Genomic DNA, 21,916 nt, shown 5'->3' with positions numbered 1-21,916 from the left:
AGGAGCAGTGGTCGGTGCATGCGAGATAACAGTACAGTACCAGTGTTATAACAGCTTGTTCGGGTTAAAGCTTACTCAAAACTACTTTTTTTTTTTGTTTTTTTTTTTACTTTTTCATGTTCAGATTGTTTTATGCTAATGGTATGTGTGTCTACGTTATGTTTGTTGTACTGTCTGAGTGGTGTTCTGAAATAAAAGGCATCTCTCTTTCTTTTAAATTAGCAAAAGGAAGATCAGTCATCTTTTGTACAGTAACTCAATTACGTATATTTCAAAGGGTAGATACTTGTAAGGGAGCTCGGTGCCGCAGCGTTAAACGCGCTCGGTCTGCGACTGTTGAAGTTAAGCAACTTTCGCAAAGGCATAAGATGGGTGACCACAGAAAAAAAAAGTTTTCATCTCGAGCTCCTCCGTGCTTCGGAAGGCACGTTAAGCCGTTGGTCCCGGCTGCATTAGCAGTCGTTAATAACCACCAATCCGCACTGGGTCCGCGTGGTGGTTTAAGGCCCGATCTCCCTATTCTTCCATAGGGAAGGCCCGTGCCCCAGCAGTGGGGACGTTAATGTGCTGGTGATGATGACTTGTAAGGGTTTACAGAAACAGTGACTTCCTTGGGACAATGTTAAATGAAGCGAATCTTGCCTCACCAAAGGCTTTGCGAAGCTATTCTGTGAAGTATGGTTGCTGTCTAAGCTGTCTACTTAAGGCGCAACGATTTTTTTTTAACAATTTTTGCATCTGATTAAATAAGATTTATTGATCGTAACAAGTAGCCAGCAGACATTTTCACAGAATTACAATAATAACTGTTACTTAAGTAATTAGGAACGTCTCTAAACAGGGTGTTACTGACATCGTAACGAAAACTTTGAGGGATGATTTAGACCAAGATTCTGAGTTGACATCAAGTGGAATTTCCCGTCGCAAAAGTATGGAACTGAAAATAATAAAATCAAAAACAACGAGATTCCACTTGATATCAACTCAGAATCATAGTCTGAATCATCCCTCAAAGACGTCGTTACGATGGCACTAACACTCATACGCACTTGTATGGCTACCTGTACATACTTGTACGGGGTGGAAGTGACATCGTAACCAATATTGCGTCATTTCATTAGTAGGTAAGTATGGTCATAACCAAGAAAGTCTTTATATACTTTTTTTTAGAAGCTACATTGAAGCAATTCAACTGAAAATACAATATTGCAACTTGACAGTAAATGTCAACAATAGCAATATTGATTTTAAGCTGAATTGCTTGCTGTTTGACCTTTTTAAACACCCAGTAGATATCTGGAGGGCAAATAGGCATTCAATAAGTGTAGCTACATTATTATTATAAGTAACAATTACTTATAACGAAGTTCACAAAATCATAATAAATTGAAAATGCTCAAACTTTCCCATTGGAGTGGTAATAAATTAGGTCGAAGTAAGAAAACTGATTGAGCGCAAAACGGGCGCGTTTTTAATAAGAAAGTCTGGGTACAAACCACTATCTATATAAGAATGTTACATAGTCACCCTGATGGTCAGCGCGCGGAACGCAGATTCCGTGATTCTACATCGTTACGTAGACAGTAGACACCCTACTGGTAAGCGCGGGCGGTCAGCATGGTTCTTATCACACAGTAACGAAAATCAACGACCTCCGTGGTCCAGTGGTTGAGCGTTGGGCTCACGAGGTCCCGGGCTCGATTCCCGGTGGGGACATATTATTACAAAAATTACTTTGTGGTCCCTTGTTTGGTTATGACATTACTGGCTGATCACCAGATTGTCAAAAAGTAAGATGATCCGTGCTGCGGAAGGCACGTTAAGCCGTTGTTCCCGGTTACCACCGACTGATGTAAGTAAATAGTCGTTACATGGACACCAGGGTTCATGAGGTTGGTTCTCCACCTCACAACCCACACGATAGAAGAAGAAGTTGCGAAAATGGCAACCGCGGGGCGTCATTCGTAAGCACGCTTGATTAACTACGAGACTGTGTAACGAGTTTATTATGAGCATGGTTCGGTTACACAGTTGCGCGAGTCATCAGGGGCCTTGGTCAAGTTGCTTGGTCAATAATCTTTTGCAACTGGGCTAAGGCCCCTGACGCGCAACTGTGTTCCGCGCTCATAATAAACAAGTTAAGTACATACATATTAACGCGGTTTAAAATGCGTGCTTGTGAATGACTGACGGCCCGCGGTTGTCATCAGCGTGACTGTGTAACCAGCCTTAGGTATAAGAAGTACGATCCCGCGGAAACTTCGCAAAAAGATTTTTGAGAAATTGTCCGGAAGCGCACGGCGTGTCGCAAAATTTACATTTTATTAATCTCCGAATTGGCGATGGACCGAGGTTTTTTTACAGAAACAATATAAAAGCGGGCGGCTGATGGAAATCGGGCGGCCTTTCGAATTGATGAAAAGTTTCAACGAAAATTTCTCGAGATTAAAGTTGTCATTTTATAAAGGCTCGGCTTGAGACGTGAGTGATAGGGTTTGAAAGCGCTTTCAATTTCGGATTTTTTGATCGTGACAGGCGAATAGATTTATTCGTGGGATGGGCGAAGACAATCAGTTGCTTTAGTATTTGAAGTGAATATCATCTTTTGAGTCCGTGATGGCCTTGTTCGCAGAACACGTGACTTACATAGTAGTGGCATAGAATAAGGAATAATACTACGTATAGAACGGCAACTCTCCGCTTCCCACCAGCGTCTGAGCTAGGTTTACTTCACCCTCCCTCGAGCATAGTTTAGACTTGAATCCCAGGGTGTCAGACGTCACACACACAGATAGGCGTGTACGATAATATCAATGTGTAGTGTCTGTGTAAAACGAGGTGCTTTGTATGAAGTGTCCGGGGTGTGGTAGAGGCACACAGGTTATTATAAAGTTAGTGATTATTTAGAAGATATGAATGCATGGGATTAACTGTCTGAGAACTGATATTAGGCAGCTAAATTACTCAATTGTATATCAATATTTTATGTTTATTTTTTGAAAGAACGTCTAGGGCCCTGTGCCGAGGTTTTTCTTGCAGCTTCTTTTCCCCGGCTATACAGGTTGTGAGAAGCTGCAGTAGTTTTAGGCGGATGAGACGTTCGTTATGTAAAAATTGACGATTCAAAGTGTAACTATGTTACCTACTGAATAAAGATATTTTTGAATTTGAATTTGCACGGGTTTAAATAACGGCTCAGGCTCTTAACCACTGAATTCGACTCCTATAAGTTAGACAATTGATACGACGTGGTTATCAGAGCATGCATGATCTTATAATATAAATTGTTATCATCTTATGAAGTTAGAAGTGGACCTTGTGATTTTGATCGTTGTTTAATTTTTCTTTACATCTCATTAGAATCTTGAGCCCTGCACGCTTAGTTGAATTTCTAGAAAGAAAAATTTAATGAGTTTTGTTTTTATAGTACTAACCCGTGCTTAGGGGGGTTCACAAAGAGAAAATTGAAATCGAAAAAAGAAAATGTTTTTGACTCGGACGGGACTTGAACTCGCAGCTCTTGTCAAGCCGGGACGAGCATGTTAACCGTTACACCACCGGGTCCTCCTGTCCATGCGAAATTCTTTCAATCGATGTATCGTCATTAAGCCGACGCTAGCGCCCTCTATCTAGAATATTGAGTACTAATATTACTTTAGAAAGTATTGACAGCTATTTATGTGGCTGCTTATAAACATAGGGATAACTTCGATAGACTAGACTTTAAACTAGTGTATACTTTAGACCACACTCACTTTTTTGTGTATTTTTTGTGTGTGTGTGTGTGACAGGATTAGCAGAACGTAGTGGGTAGCTCACTGGGACGGGCTAACCTATGAAATGCTACTTAAGTTCTATGACGATCTTGTGACGTAGCGAGTAGGCGCCGCTACTTCAAAAGGGCACCCCTGATGCCGGGCAGCAGCGGTATCAGTACTGGTTGGAGGCCAAGGAAATGGATTCTGGTAGGGCTCTAGCTAGAATATCACCGATTGAGAAATTGGTCGGTACACTGCGGAACGGAAGGCGATTGGGGTAACCACCGTTCTACATGACGTATCTATGGAGTAATGAAGGCGATTACTCCACCGACAAGAACGCAGCTCTGAAATAAAGAGAGAGAGATACTTTAGACCATGTAACAGTCGAAACTCCCCACTTTCCCGACATAATACGCAGCTGAACGCAATTTATTTCTCTTTTAAAAGGGAAGTGACAAAAACAAAAAAAAACTTTTTATCAAATAAAGGATCTATTTCGCGGGTTATTTTTGTATTAAAGCCCGCGAAAAGGGCCAGATGTACGAAATTGAGACAAATTTGTTCCATTGTAAATCGGCCCTTGGTCTAACCAAGCGAGACAAATCAGATTCCAGGCTTATATAAGGCGGCGTGCAAACACAGATACTTTAAGGGTCTCAGACTGACATAATCCACTAGCTTTTTCTCTTTCTAGCTTATCGTGTCCCACTTATGAGCAAAAGTCTCCCGTCTCCTTTTCTATAATTCCTTATCCAGGTAGTCGTATTTCCAGTTTAAATTCAAAAATTCAAAAATATCTTTCTTCAATAGGTAACATAGTTAAACTTTGAATCGTCAATTTTACATAACGAACGTCTCATCCGCCTAAAACTACTGCAGCTTCTCACAACCTGTATAGCCGGGGAAAAGAAGCTGCCAGAAAAACCTCGGCACAGGGCCCTAGACGTTCTTTAAAAAAAAAAAAATATTGGTATACAATTGAGTAATTTAGCTGCCTACTATCAGTTCTCAGACAGTTAATCCCATGCATTCATATCTTCTAAATAATCACTAACTTTATAATAACCTTTTTTGTAAAGTTTCTGTTTAAGTACTGTCTTAAAACAGTTGAAAGGCAAATTCTGAATGTCAATGGGAATCTTATTGTAAAAACGTATATATTGCCCCTTAAAGATTTAGTAATCTTATGTAATCGACTGACTAGTCCCCTTCAAAAGCATCCATATCGTCTTCAATTCAGTCATCAGTTCAGCCATCATCTCCCTAGCATTATACCGTTTTTCACAGGGTCCGCTTACCTAACCTGAAAATTTACAGGTCCGGTTTTTTACAGAAGCGACTGCCTGTCTGACCTTCCAATCCGCGAAGGGGAAACCAGCCCAATACAGGTGACATACGCACGTTAAGCTAGTCTTGGCTATTAGACTTAAAATAACACCTCGGGTGGAGTATGCTCCATACCTCCTCCGGTTGATTAAGGACTGGCATGTGCCCAGCAGTGGGATGTTTATAGGCTGTTTATGTTTTTTTTTTTTTTATTTAGAAAGAACACAATCCATCTGTTAGTTTTACAAAACGTGTCCGCAACCAGCAACTGCATTGTAAGTGTCTGTGTCTACGGAGCGCCTAAAACAAGAATTAAGGGCTTTTCAATATTCAATGAAGTAAGTAATGAAGGAATTTGACAGAGGGCACTCGCAGATAATAATACATACATACATTAACTCACGCGTATTTCCCACCGGGGCAAGCAGAGACTATGGAATTCCATAATAAGTTTAGATTTGAGATTGTAACATTTGTAGATTATAAATATCTTTCTTGATACTCACTAAATGAATAATAACATGGACTTGTGGTTGAATTACATAACATAACGCCTGTACCCCCGAAGGAGTAGGCAGAGGTGTAAGAGACCCCCACACTACAATCTTTCGAGCGTCGTCGTTGTGCCAGCGTCCGCGCAACGTCGCCGCGACGTCCGCGCAACGTCTACGCCGCGGCGACGCGGCGCCAGCGCTAGCCGGCTGCCGAACGCCGAGCGTGCGCGGCGCTGGCGTGCCCATTATACTCTCATACATTATAATAAGACGTCACATATCATTATAATAAGGACTCTCTGGCCATACCCATTAGAGGGATAATGGCTTACAATTGATAATTTACATCAAATTGACAATCATATTCAGGCCACAATCTCCAATGTAGTGAACCAATGTCAATTTCACATTTGTAATCAAAATAATAGGGTTTCATATGCTTGAATATTCCACCCACGCAATTTCAAATAGGTATGCAATAGAATTGGGATCTAATGGTATTGATACACTGCTGTTATAAAATGTAATGTAAAAACGTCACCTGGATATTGCCATAGAATAAGGAATAATAACGTATAGAACGGCAAGTCTCCGCTCCCCACCAGCGTCTGAGCTAGGTTTACCTCACCCCCTCGAGCATACTTTAGATTTGAATCGTATGGTGTTAGACGGCACACATACAGATGCGCGTGTACGATAACGTCAATGTGTAGTATCTGTGTAAAACGAGGCTGTTTGTATTAAGTGTCCGGGGTGTGATATTGTATAACACTATAACTAAGACTGGCGCTGTAGAACGGACAAAAATGATTAAGGACAGCCGCCATCCGATGCATGGTGACATTTCGGTGCCTCAAAGGCTTAAAAGTCGTCACAGCTTCCTTAGAGAGGTGGCTCCATTGGATTCCGAACCTAGCCAAGCCCGCTTAAATCTTTGGCGGCGGAAGTGTTCTCCCACCCCTTTTATCGCGCCATCGGAGGGTCTTCCGCCTGGAAGTAATCTAGCGTGGCCCACATGGAAGTCTTTAAATAGGCTCCGGACACAGGTGGGCCGCTGCAAGGATAATCTCTGCAGGTGGGGATACCTGGTTGATGGTTGCGATGATTGCGAGTGTGGAGTATCACCACAAACTATGGCTCACCTTTTGTGCTGTCCTAAGTGCCCTAACACCTGCACTATTGAAGACCTGTACGAAGCCACTGACAATGCCGTAAGCGTGGCCAATTATTGGTCAGCAAAAATTTAGCTTCGATCGCCATCGACTCGCAAAGAAGAAGAAGAAGATAACTAAGACAAATGAAATGAGCCCAAACTCGGTAAGGTTGCGTGGTTTTATAAAAAAGTTCCTTTGACCACCTTCAGGCTGCGGCTGTCAAATCGTCAGGTTAGGTAAGCGGACCCTGTGGAAAACAGGATAATGCTAAAGGGATGATGATCAAGATAATGTTACCATACCATAATAATACAGACATTTTCTCTGTTAAAATAAAACAAACCTACATCAACTGATAGGGACGTTTCGATTCCGATTACGCTGACTCGGACGCGACTTGAACCCACAACCCATTACACCACTTGGTCCTCCTCTTGTCCATGCAAAATTCCTTCGATCTTTGTATCGTCATACAGCCGACGCCAGCGTCATCTATCTACAATATTGAGAACCAATATCGTGAGTATTTGTGAGTTTTCTTAAGCACGGGTGTGTGCCATGAAAACAAAAATCATTTAAAAAAAGTCCTCTCTTATCTATTCCTTTAGGGTTTGTTTAGTTTAAAGAGACACGGAACGGTACATCATCCTACGTCATACACAAGCGAAGACAAACGAGAGATTAACATCGCGTGGATTGTTTCCACGTCTCTCTGGAATATTCTAGAAAGTTCTAGAACATTCTATTATGAGGTGAGTGGATAATGGAGTTACATTTCCCTTTGTGAACGTTTCAGTGGAATTGTCATTTTAATAAGTCTTAATTAGTACATTTTGGTTGGTAGTTTTATGTAAGTATAGTTAGTTGAATAAGCTTTCTTTGTCTACTGAATAGAGTATATTTTGTTACAACTTGTCATTTTCAAGGACAGAACGTCTACAGACGGTATCCTGATAGTGAGTGTCATGCCACAGATCATAAAAACAAGGGAGATATGTCCTCAGCACTAAAATACACGAGTCCGCATGTCGCTAACTCAGGTTAGCGTTTAGAGCGACCGCACCATGAGTCCATTTTTCCTATATTATGTATTAAGTTATGTCTGTTTGTGTATGTACTGCTGTTGATACACCATAATAAAAAATAAACGGGGTATTTGTGACATCGTAATGGATGATTCAGACCATAATTCAGAGTTAATATCAAGTGTTTCCGTCGCGAAATTCATGAGTGTGTTTTTGTAAATTGTTTTTAATTCGATGGTAAATTCCACTTGACATTAACTCCGAATAATTAGCTGAATCATTCCCCTCAGTGTTTGTTACGTGCAGGTAGCCATACAAGTATGTATGGGTGTTAGTGACGCCGTAACAAATACTGAGGGGGATGATTCAGAACATGATTCTCAGTTGATATTCAAGTAGAATTTCTTGTCGGAAAATTCATGTTTTTTTTTTAAATTATTTTCAGTGCCATACTTATGCGACGGAAAATTCAATTTGATATCATCTCAGAATCATGGTATCAATCATCACTCAAAGTTTTCGTTACGATGTCACTAACATCTTGTATTGTTACCACGTCAGTCGAAAAAAGTGCCTCCTAACATTGTAATCATCTGGAAAAAATGAATGATGCCAAATTATAACTGACCACGTTAGTATTATGTTTCTTATCTATTATTTTCTTTTTCCATGTATATATCGACAGCTAAAGAATGTCGGTTACATCATTCCACACGACATTATAACGAGGCCATATTTTATCCTGCCAACAAGAAATCGATGAACAAAACATCATTTTTAAAAGACACAGGAAATTTGGGGTTCCTTCGCGGGCAACGCTATCAATCAACCATAATTTATTTTCCATTACGTCCTGAAAGAGAGTGGAAAAATGGTAATAAAAAAGTTCTGAGATGTATGAGTAAATATTTGTGTTAGCAACTGACGGTTTTGGCATACTGGCTTCGCAATTTCGATTAAGTAAGCGGCAAAAAACGTTAAATGGTACTTATTTGCTTCCTTAGTAGTTTGTTTTTTGCGTAATGAAAATTAAAATCGGAATCATTTATTCAACGTAATCATCATATATTTAAATTTGTTGAAGTAAGGCAGCCTTCGGCGCCGAAGCAAGTATATTACGTAGCAAGATGTCCATGCACAAACGAAGAGTCTTTGACCAATGTGTTCTGCCAGTGTTCGCATACGGAGCCGAGACCATGACCCTAACTGAGAAATTGCCCAGAGAGCAATGGAAAGAGCTATATGCTCGGCATTTTCTTACGGGACCGCAAGAGGAATACTTGGGTTCGATCTAAAACCTAGGTTAGGGATGTGGTAAAAGTAATTGCCGAACGCAAGTGGAGATGGGCACATTGCTCGAATGAGCGAAGAAAGATGGACCCGGAGATTGTTAGAGTGGCGACCACGAGCATTCACAAGACCGAGAGGAAGACCACCAATGAGATGGAAGGACGACATTGTGCGGCACACAGGATATGGCTGGATGTCGATAGCCCAAGATCGTCGGAAGTGGAAACTCATGGAAGAGGCCCTACGTCCAAAATTTTATATGAATTTAGGCTGATATAGATAGATAGAAGGTAAGTATAACCATTTTTGAGTCTACGTAATTCCGCGTAAGGTGTTATGGCCGAGGAGAAGAAATGACAAGAAACTGCAACAGCAACACATTTTTTATATCAATGTAGGTATAAATTACAAATTATTTAATAACTAGAGGATCAGAGGCTAAATGCGGTCATACTTGGTACTTATAACATCGGGAATCAAACTGATAAGATTTCAAACTATTTCACTTAACTAGCTCATCGCTCTGTAGACATTCCATCATGATGAGGCGAACATAGCTAATCCTTTAGGGTCCTATCTCACTAGGATGGATGTGCCACCACGGTTGCGCCACCCAGAAAATGTATACAGCTGCATAAAACGCAAGTGAATTGTTGCCGGCTATCGAATTCTGAATTACCAGACGCTGGTAGTGCAACCATGATGTCCTAAGTACGCCTGGGATGATAAACCGTTGCACGCATTTTTATGTTACTTTTTCACTCTTAGTCCAGTCAAGAAATAATGAATTAAATAATTTAATTTATTATTTAATTATAATAAATAATTTCTAATATTATATTCAAAAAAATATATAATTTAAATTATTTATTTATTTCTTTCAAAAAATTACTCTTATTTCTCACTTAATACTATTTTATTTTTATTTTTATTACTTACATTTATTTTAATTTTATTAATTATTTCTTATTTGAACAGCTTTGGAGCAAACTTTATTTTTATAAAAATATTGCCTTTTTTAAAACTTCGAAGTTGAAATTAAATGAAATGAAAAATATTTATTAGCATAAGAAGGTTCACGGAAAATCCACCCTATGTTGACGACATAATGTATGTAATCGTAGCCGTCAAGATATGACCCCAGCCATGTATCACTTAGGATTCAGGATGTAACCTACAAGATACGATGATACGTATCATGAATTCATGCGCGTATCATTGTTAATAATACTCGTACTAAGATTTATTATAATACTAGCCGACGGAGATGTCGTCATAATTATATGTCTAAAACAAAATACACGCACAAACTACGGCCACAAGTTATCAGAAAACATCTTGTAGCTACTTCTTATACAAAATCCTCAGACAGATATATAATGAACTGTGTGGCGAACAACCTATCGTTCATTTACACAAATAAATATTTAACGAAATAATATCGTGTTTTATTAAGTACCAATCATCTTGCCTCTTCTGTCTTTAATAACTCTTAATAAGTAGTCTCTTTTCCCTTACTCTTACCAGCTTTTCCATCTGATAAACTGATAACCGAATAACCAATTATGGAAGTCATAATTTAGTGAAAAGTAACATTTTTTGAATTACACGATAAATTCCATAAAAATGGAAAATATAAAATTATTTTGTAGCATAAAAGGAATTAATTTTAGTTTTTCCTGAATTTCTCAAATTTCCGGTGAACTTTAAATATAATCAAAACACACAGATTTCTCTTAACCGGGGGTTCAAGGTTAGCTTTAAATTATTTTCTTTCCTTGCTAAACTTTATTCGGATACAAATATAACAAAAAAAAAAATGGTCCAATACCAAATAAAAAGCATTTCACTGTTATTTTGAATTAAATAGGTACTATTAATAAGATAATTTTGGATACGGACCCGGTAACGTCTCTGAGTGGACCACTCTGGCGACAGAAGATTACGAGAGCTGACTCCAAGTAGTAATGGGAAAAGAAGATGAAGATTTTTTTTATTGTAGAAATCTACAATAAAAAATATGTCGCAGATGGCATTAACTACTTGGCCAGACAAATGGGGAGCGCTGAGGGCCCTCACCTGGTGAAAAGATGAAGAAAGATAAATAAATAAATAAAAATCGTTTATTTCGGACAAAGTCCATAGAATGTTAGTATACAAACGACTTATAAACGAATGTTACGAAGACATTATTCGGGCGATCATAAATACAAACTTATAAAGTGTGAAGCTCCATCCACCTTTTTAGAAGGGGGGAGTCCCACCTAACACATAACGTCTTCAGGATACTGTTAGGGCTGGCTCGTGTCCGCGTGAGAAGCGACGAACAACGTTTCCGCATGATTGCTGCAAAACCATCTGTGTGTGCCTCAGCGAACATACCAGAGGCGCTGCAATATCCCGGCAAAAGAAATTGTAAGCACCGGAAATTCAAAGCATTTATAACAAGCAAGAGTCGTGTCTGTTCGAATGACCGTGCGTCCTAATAAAAAACCGCCTACTCATTCCACCAAAGCGAAATATCTAGCTCGCTTACATCCAAACCTTCCCAGTCGCTTACCAACAAAGCAAATCGTTACGTATTCATCCTCCCATGAGCCTTCAGATTCCACCGACATCCAAATGACAAATGGATATAAAAATCACACAATAAGGAAATGCCCCGATTTTTCCCCGACTTGTTCCATCTTTTTATGCGTCCATACGTGAAAATGCTAATGATTAAGGTTAGGGAATTGGGTCAGGAGTTCGGCAAAGGTCGTTGTATTGACAGATAGAAAACAGCAGTTTATGTAACTGACAATATACAGAAAATTTTTAGGGATGATTCAGACCATGATTCTGAATTAATATCAAGTGGAATTTTTCGTCGCAAAAATATGAAACTGAAAATAATTAAAAGAAATACTTACTAAATTTTTTAAGAATTTTGCGATGGAAAATTCCACTTGATAATAACTCCGAATCATGGTCTGAATCATCCACCTTAGTATTCGTTACGATGTCACTAACACCCTGTTTATTTTTGCATAGAACTATTCGGAACCCCGATATTGGATATGCACTAATGAGTAATAAATTTATCTTAAGTGCAGTTTTCACTAACACAACGGCCTCCGAGGTCCAGTGGTTGAGCGTTGGGCCCACAATCCCGAAGTCCTGGGTTTGACTGAGCCCTGGTTTGGTTAGGATATTGCTGGCTATAATCACCCCATCTATGCTTCGGAAGACACGTCACTAGTTACTACTTAGTGATGTAAGTACGTAGTTGTTAAATGAGTCATGTCAGGGGCCTTTGGCATCTCAATAATAACCCTGACTCCAGGGTTAATTAGGTTGGTAAGACGATGGAATTCCATTTGCTTCGATCCTGACACACTTCTCTTCCTCCACATTCATTAATCGTTTCATACACGCAAGCCGATTCAGAGTAGATCGTACTGAATCTTTTCTAAGGACATCTCCAATTTGGTTAATGTACGTTTTTCTAGGTCTTCCTCTGCCAGCCCTACCACCGACCTTCGCTTCATATACTGCCTAACACAGTTGGCTCGACCATTATAGACGGCAAAACGACTCACCACCTATCACGTTGGTCTAACAGAAAGCTCGGTGAGGTGTGGGTACTAAGTTCATTTTGTGATGCATGTACCTCTGACTACCCTAATCGTGAATAGTTTTGAACCTGTGTAAGAAGTAACTATAGAACCATAGAACGTATTTAGCTGCTTATCACCTGGGGAATGATGTAAAAATCGAGAGGAATTGTCGTTTGTGCTACAATGGGCCATTATTTTGGAGATAGGCTGATCACCCGTTAGTATACGGTTCACCGTATCCACTTTAATATATTTGATTTGATTTGATTTAAGACTATATCAAAAGTGCCAAACAGATTTACTACTGAACTTTGTGTTACTAAGTGACATAACGCCATAAGATCACAACTATGTCCCAACTGGAGTAGGAGGTACATCCATCGCAAGATGAACTAGAGTTTTCTCTTCGACTAACATACATACGTAAACTCACATCTGTTTCCCTCCGGGGTAAGCAGAGACTATGGAATTCCATCTTGCTTCCTCCACATTCATTAATCGTTTCAACACGCAAGCCGGTTCAGAGTAGATCGTACTGAATCTTTTCTAAGGACATCTCCAATTTGGTCAATGTACGTTCTTCTAGGTCTTCCTCTGCCAGCCCTACCACCGACCTTCGCTTCATATACTGCTTTCGTAATCCTATTATCCTTCTCTATATATCCAAAGCAGGTTAATATTCCCTTCTCAATCTTAGTCACTATATCGCCTTTTACAACACATCTCTCTCTTATCACTCTATTACTCAATTCTCTATTTCCAATTTGGTCAGTGTACGTCCTAGGTTTTTCTCTTAAACCAATGTGAGCCTTATTGTCGTCTACACATGATGCTCGGGCTAATTGTGTTAGTGAAATAACTTTTTTAAGTCTATGCATAGTAAACTTGACTTGTACTTCCCTTGTCACATTTGTAATTGTATTCAGTGTTGTATTTATATGTGCAATAAAGCGTTTTTGTATGGTATTGTAAAGTTTAGATTATTCAATGAAGAAACTATGTCCTTCCTGTTTCCGCCAAATAGCCCTAAGCCAACTATTTCCTTCATAAAATTTAAATTTAAACTTGGAATTCGACTGGGCTAAGACAAATGAAAAGCTCCATTACTTTTAAAACAAATCGAGAGAGAGAGAGACAGTTGAATAAAAAAGTGTCTTCAAGAAATTACCACGCCTTATTTTAAAATTAACGTCTTTACGGTGCCTTCCAGTGCCTTCTCATTGTTCGTGTCACTCACTTGTCAAATTGTTCTATCGTGCCTCCCCAAGGAATACTATTCTTTTCTTACAGCTCTTGAATGCATATTCCTTGAGGCACTTCGAGTACGAAGCTTTTATTCTCATTTAAAAGGTATTTTTAGATCTTTATAAAAAGGATGTAATATGAACGGCAGAATAGCGTCCTCGTTTTCGCATCCGGCAAGTAAAATTATTACGAAACGTGTACCAGAGTGCGTATGTATGTGTTGTGATGGCCTTATTTTACTAGGACACTTACTAGTTTGCGCCACCAGCGAGGATTCGGGATTCGATTGCAGAATTAGGTGAGGTATATACAACTGCAGAAGCAAGAGGTAGAAGGCAAGAGGGAAATTACTGCTCTATTTTCCCTAAAAAAGTAGTATGGAGAATGCTATATCGATAAGAGCGTGGCTCTTAAATTAGTGATGATAATATACAAAGGCCACCACTGTGCCAGCTTTGTCGCGCGACTATGGTGTTCGAGCGAGAGGCTTCGCGCCCTATCTAAAATGTATAAAAATATCGGATACTGTCGACACTTAAATAAAACATAAACTTAAATAAAATACATACAAAACCTCACATCGTAATCCCTAATGGGGTGGGCAGAGCCACAAGTAATCAAAAATAACTTGCAGCCATTGTCCATACGAAGTTCTAAGATAAATATGATGTGCATTATGGTGACAAGGCTCACCATCTTAAAAAGATTAAGTACAATCCCTGTGTCGGATTTTACGACATGCACGGAAAGACAAACAACTGCACATGTTCCGAGTCCAGCTTAGCGACTTGAACAAGAGGAATTTCAATCCTTCTTAGTATTATCTGGGTTACGAGTCGAAACAAAGACGGACGGACGGAGTTTATTGGTAGATAAGTACTCAACCCATATTTAATACTTACACATCTAATTTGAAGCAATCAAGGAATGAGCAGTAAATATTGCTTACATATTTCTTTTAGAAGATGTAAGTATACCTATGATCTAAGTAGAATTGATATGTATAAGTTACGAAATAGTCACAAACATTTTGCATTAAGTAGTAGTTTTTAATATTCAAGTTATCGAGATACCAGCATAATAACATGGTACAAGCTCACAACTAAGTATATCCCAAATGAGTAGTGAGAGTTACATCCATCGTAATATGAATAAAGTACCCACACCTCACAGAGCTTTCTCTTAGACCAACGTAATAGGTGCCATACCTCAATATTAATTATAAAATAATATTACTTATTTTACAAAACAAACCGACAGGTATAACCCAAATAAACCATAAATCACTCCCAAAACAAAAAACTCCCTAACAAAAATAATTCAACCGAAATGAAGAGTCCCACAATCCTTTCCTCATTCAGGATACATTCAACGTCATAATTACATATCATTACGCCAGACTTTATCTCTCACATCATTCACATTGGTTGCACCATAATACTTACCTAGATTCTTGGCAAAAACCTCAGTAATTTTTCCCTCGGGCCGAGTCAAAGGACAACGCTCAATCACCTGACAAACGCTGAAGGGCCAGGAAAAAAGGAAAATTGTTTAATATTTGAACACATATCATACTGAAGGCAAGACTGTATAATATGTAAGGTCATGAGCAATATCATATACCCACTTTAGAACCCTGTCGCACTAATTTAATGTGACTTACGGGTCAATTTATCAAAAAAGTTAATGTGACATGGTATCAAAATGTATACATATTAGTACTCGTGACCGTTCGTATAATCAAAGAGCAAAATCAGTCACTGAGCCCAGCGAAATATTTGTAAACAGTGGTGAAATTATGGACCATTAGTTGTCATAATTACAAAATTTGTGTTTTTGTAGGTGTTTTAGGTCTATTACAAAAACGACATGTAACCAGGAGGTCTTAAGTGCAACCAGTTAATTTATTACTTTGCAAGAACACGATTGGCCTTTTGCAGCTTATTGTAAATAGCAAGATGGAGATATGCAAGTTTCACAACGAAAATATAAAACTTATACTTACTATGAAATATTCCCGCCTTATTATCAAATGAAGTCTAAAGATAAACCAACTGTAAAATAATAATCCGCGCCACGGTAGGTGTCGACGGATTTGAATAAAACCAATTTGATAAGTCTTAAATAAAAATGATAAGTTATGAAAAAAAATGATTATGATTATAACAATTCTATGCAAAATCTGAGACAGAAACGCCGCGACCGCAGGACTTATCGTGACATGGACTATTTATAAACCTTGTACAAACCCAGATAGAACCTAGTTTAACTTAATTTTGTAAAAAGACTGATATCACACTGTTAATGCATATCGCCCTTCTTCTCACGTATAGGTTCTTTTCTTTAAGTTCTTAAATGTATATTCTTTTGGGAAATCAAATCGATAAAGAAGATAATAATTCCTACTTATTCGTTTCTATCCCGCTGGTTTCCGAGCCTGTCTCCTGATTCGGCTGCATCTGCCTGTGACAAATGAACGCGGTTTTTTAAGCATACCAGCATTCCCGTATCAAACGACAACCCCTTCAGCCATTACCTTATCTCCAACGAATAAAGTCTACATTTGTTGCTCGCAGTTGTAAAATATACTTTGTCCAAAATACTGAGATAGAGGACGCATAATGTAGAGTGTTTAAGTTATGTGGCGTCAAGGATTTTTATTATATTTTGTGTTTACGGGAATTCGTGCGGTCGCTCAAGTGAAAGACATGGAATTGCTCTTACTAAGTTACTGTTTTGCTTATTTTGAAGTGACTGGGCACTATGCAGGGTGTTAGTGACGTCGTAACGAAAACATTGAGGGATGATTGAGGCCATGATTCTGAGTTGATATCAAGTGAGAAATTCCGTCGGAAAAGTATGGAACTGGAAACAATAAAAAAAAAACACATAAATATCATCAATTTTCCGTAAGAAAATTCCACTACTGTTACTGTTTTGCTTATTTTGAAGTGACTGGGCACTTTATGTGGCCTTATGAGGAGACGCTGGGTGTTATAAGAAAAAAAAATACTACATAAATGGATTAAAATTAAATGCAAAACCAAATATGGATCATCTCAATTTCGAATAATAGGGTGATCAGCCTAGCTGCTACGTCCAACCGAATTAGGCATTACATAAAAAAATTTCATTTTTTGTTAAGTCGCCACTACGAATTGAACCCGGAATCTCAAGATAGAGAGGCTGTTAGTAAGGCTGCCCCCACATTGGGCGTTGGCCGAGCGTACGCGTTTCCTGAGCGTGCTGCCGGCGTCGGCGCGGCGCGGACGTCGCGTCAGCGCACCGTCTGCGGGGCGCGGGCTTCGCGTTGTCCAGCGCCGCACAAGCGCTGCGTGAACGCCGCGCAGACGCCGCGCTTACGTCGCGTTCCACAGGCGTTCGGCCGCCCGTGCCCCCCGCACACATTCCCCCCCGCGCCCGCTAGCATCTCAGTCAGTCACAAGGCGGACAGTGTTGTGCACGGCGCGTTCGGCCGAGGGCTTAAGACGTGACGTCGGCGCGGCGCTTGCGCAGCGCTTGCATGGCGTTCGATGTCGCGACGCCCGCGCCCCACAGACGGCGCGCTGACGCGACGCCTGCGCCGCGCCGACGCCGGCAGCACGCTCAGGAAACGCGTACGCTCGGCCAACGCCCAATGTGGGGGCAGCCTAAGACAACTTGCAGCCATATTTGATATTCGAAGTAATAAATCTTTTGTACCTACCTCTATAATATTATATATTATAATGATCCTTAGTTTGGTTAGGATAAAGAAGCTAGGATGATCACCCGACTGTCAGAATGTAAGATGATCAACGTTTATATTTTAATTTTTTTAATTTGTGTGATGTTAGAAAAAATACAACTTCTCTTTTAGTTATTTTAGATTTATGAAGATAACTGAACGCAGTTTTTCTTTACTTTTTACGATCGGTCCAACAGAGATTTATGTCAAATAGGTACTCGATTTCGTATTGGAAGTATAGCAAATTGCTTTTCCCTGCAAGTGACGTCAGTATTCCGCTTACATGAATATTTAGACGGGAAATAAAATTCAATAATCCGTATGAATATGTATTGCTAATGTCTCTCCTACGATAAAGTATTAAATCATGAGCAGAAACGATGTAGCTTATTTGAATAATGTCAAAATATTGTTAACTTTGTTCGTTGTACGCCAAGAGAGAAAAGAAAATCCCAGAATGTTCCGTGAAGCTCAGAAAGATGTTCACTACACTGTTTTTACACTGCACTATATTATGTACTATTAGTGTTTAAGTTATGTGGCGTCAAGGATCTTTATTATATTTTGTGTTTACGGGATTTCGTGTGGTCGCTGAAGTAAAAGACATAGATTTGCTCTTACTAATTTACAAGAGTCCAAAAGAGACTAAGAGAAAAGAAAATCCCAGAATGTTCCGTGAAGCTCAGAAAGATGAACATTATGGATTCAATTCACTATACTGTTTTTGCACTGTACTGCATGTACTATCAACACATAATTATCTAGCATCAACAATGCAACACGCCTGTGTCCCCGAAGAGGTAGGCAGATATGTGTTTATAGTACACCCACTCCTCGACAGCTATTTTTAAGTCCCATGTCATTACGAGCCTATTGTCATTAACCGGGCATAAATCCTGGAAACACGTGATATCAAGTGATATCAATTACCAACGCAAACTATCAGTCCATAATTATAATATGAATTCAAATACAAAGTCGAATTCAGCGGAACCTAGTATCAATATAAACCAATCATGGTTCAGCGATGCTATTTGTCAAAACTGTATATTCAAAGTTGCGTTAAATAAAAAAGTTACTACACTGTACATTGCAGTCACTGCACTGTTATTTTTTATATTGATGTAGAGGACATACTACCTACATTCATTCTTGACTTTGCCGTAGTAGATTCGCACTTTGGATGCGAATAATTTACATCGGGTGTGTTGAAAGTTGTAAACCTACAAATACGTACTGGTGTGCGGGTAAAAACACAAATAAGTCGTGGTAGCCCAGTTGGAAGGACGGTTGACTCTCACTGTAAGATCTCAGGTTCCAATTGCAGCACGCACCTAAATCAAATATTTTCGAATTTCTTTTTGAATCCATGTTTAGATCATAAAAGGGAAACATCGTAAGGAAACCCACATTTCCAAAAATGCATTTCGGACGTGTGTGACCTACCGAGCTGGTATTTTCGTCACAAGTTGGAAGGTCAGATATGCAGTTGCTTCTGTAAAAAAACAGACCTTTCAGATACTAATGGTAGGTAAGCGGACTCCGTCAGAAACGGGATAAAACTGGGTAAATGTACAGGTTATATTTTATATAACTATAAAATATACGGGTATAACTCATATCCAGTGTACGCGGTTCCATATACAAGTACTTCTTTTTCTATCGTGTGGGTTGTGAGGTGGATGACCAACCTCATCAACCCAAGTACAACACAATACACAAGTACTTGGAATATTGGGATTGTCTCCGAGAGTTCGTACTCGGACGAGGCGAATTCTTAATCTAACACATATCTCGTATAAATCCCAAGATAGTGACCAGGATGGAAGTGGAACCGCCAATATGGCAAACAAATTGCAGCCGTCAGCGACACTCGGTCTTCGACTAATCCGACCATCGGCATGCGAGTTCATGCGACATTGGAGACAAATTGATTCTGTTTGAACTGAGAAATTATTATTAAGTAACAATTAAGTATATATGTATATATATTCTTCATACTTTACTCATTAGCTTGACTGAGTAAATTTTACTATCAAATCACTTTCAAATTACAACAATTACTCTGTGATCCCTTGTTTGGTTAGGACATTACAGGCATCAGCCTATAATGTCCTAACCAAATCACTTGATTGTCCGAAAGTAAGATGATCCGGGCTTCGGAAGGCACGTTAAGCCGTTGGTCTCGGTTACTACTTACTGATGTGAGTAGTCAGGGGCCTTTGGCGGCTGAATAATAATCCTGACACCAGGGTTGATGGGGCTGGTATTCTACCTCCCAATCCACACGATAAGAAGAAGAGACTATCAAATGTTAAAACATCTCTGCTAGCTTGGGAGTACAGGAAAAACCATGACAGGCAAACGCGAATACAGTCATGCCATGCAAGCACGCACGCTGTGACAGGCACCAATATAAAGGTACGCATATCGCGATGCGTGCCAAGCACATGCCTCGCAATGTGTGTAGCCCGCTTTAGTTCCATGGCTATCTTCTTAACACTATTCGGAAGAATTTCAGAGTAACGTAACTCTTTTCTTATTTCATACTTTTTCGAGAGTGATTTTTCTGTAATAGGCTTTTAGTTTTTAAAACTTTGTTTATTAGATGTTGAGTATATCTTACTAATTACAGATTAGTATAATTTAAAATAACAAAATAGTTTAACTTATACAATGAAAACCTTTAAAGAAACACCTTTAAGGTCCAATAAAATTGATCAATGTACTTACTCAGGCAATCAAACCTTCCAATACATCAAATGGACACGCCCTAACAAGCTACATACAAAAGCAACGAACGTCCAACGTAGGTACATTTAAGATCGATACGACCCATCAATTGTACCGTCGAAGACGACATGACGACATTTATGAACGAACTGGAAACGGATTTATCAGGATTGAAAGGCGTAGTGGCTTCAGTGACACTGCTGCTTAAGATTTATAGTTTAAGTAATTACTTTTTTAAAACATATATACATAAACTCTCGCCTGTTAGGAAATAAACGTGAGTTTTTGTATGTATGTTAGGTATTGGGGTAAATAGAGATTTACATCGATCCTGACACACTTCTCCTCCTTCTTTCGCATTCATCAATATCCGTAAATGCACACACACACACAGCACGCACATACACCCTCATCACTACACTACACACCATCATAAATACACACAAATCTAAAACAATATCACTAATTTGCAACCATAGTTATATAAGTAATCCATTATTGTATTCTCTGCTGCACCCACTGTTAAGTTTACCTACTAATACTAATGTTATACAATAGCAGCTTGCACGCAATTACTTTTATAATAATAGGTACCTAGACTATAAAAATGTCTACAAATATAAACCATTGTTAAATAATAATTTGGGAAGAGCGAGGCCACCTAGCACAAGCAATGTATTGCTTAAATGGTGTGTTTCCACAATTTGAGAAAAAGTTTTTTGGAAGACAAATAAATATTTTTGTATTTTTTTTTTCATCATTCGCTTAATACATGCACGACGCTTCAGAGTAGATCGTACTAAACCTTTCCTAAGAACATCTCCAATTTGATCAGTGTACGTCCTTTTAAAACATGTGGTTTGATAAATCAACTTTTGACCGGTTCATGAGATAGTAACCATTTTAAATATTTCAACAATGGTGCTAATTCCTATAAATACCATCTAATTTTATTTTAAGTTATATCTGTCATTTTCTTATCCGCCGAAAAGGAAAGGGACGGGTAATCGACAAGCATAAAATTTATGGAACACACGTCAATTATAAGCACAAACTAAACCAACCGTCTAAAAATTTTACATTAGTCAATAACCCGACACATTAATTTACTCATTCTTCCTAAAATTAAGAGCTGTGAATCATCCGTCCCTTTCCTTTTCGACGGATATGAAAATGACGGATATAACTTAAAATAAAATTAGGCGGTGTCTCCAGGAATCGGGGCCATTATGTCCCTTGTGATCTTTTATTCTTTTTTTTTGATGTTTTCCTTTTTTTCTTACAGATTTACAATAAGTTTAATAAATTACTTTAATTAGCCGAAAAATAGGTACCCTCCTGAATGAGCTGTTTAAGTTTTTCAATTATCCGGGCAACTTTTAAAATGTTTTCTCTCATATTAGGTCTTATTAAGCTTCAAAGTCTAATAAGTTGGTACGAGAATCTTAAATTTTATTTACGACTGAATAATCAAATACACCCATATTGGAGTAACTAGTGTGAACGTCCCGAAGTGGTCCACATGGCTGGATGGAGCGACTGACACTAGCAATTTGTCTGCT

The sequence above is a fragment of the Pectinophora gossypiella genome, chromosome 23 (genome assembly GCF_024362695.1).
Source record: "Pectinophora gossypiella chromosome 23, ilPecGoss1.1, whole genome shotgun sequence".
Lineage (NCBI taxonomy): Eukaryota > Metazoa > Arthropoda > Insecta > Lepidoptera > Gelechiidae > Pectinophora > Pectinophora gossypiella.
The sequence above is the reverse complement of the archived record's forward strand: the minus strand, read 5'-3'. Positions refer to the sequence as shown.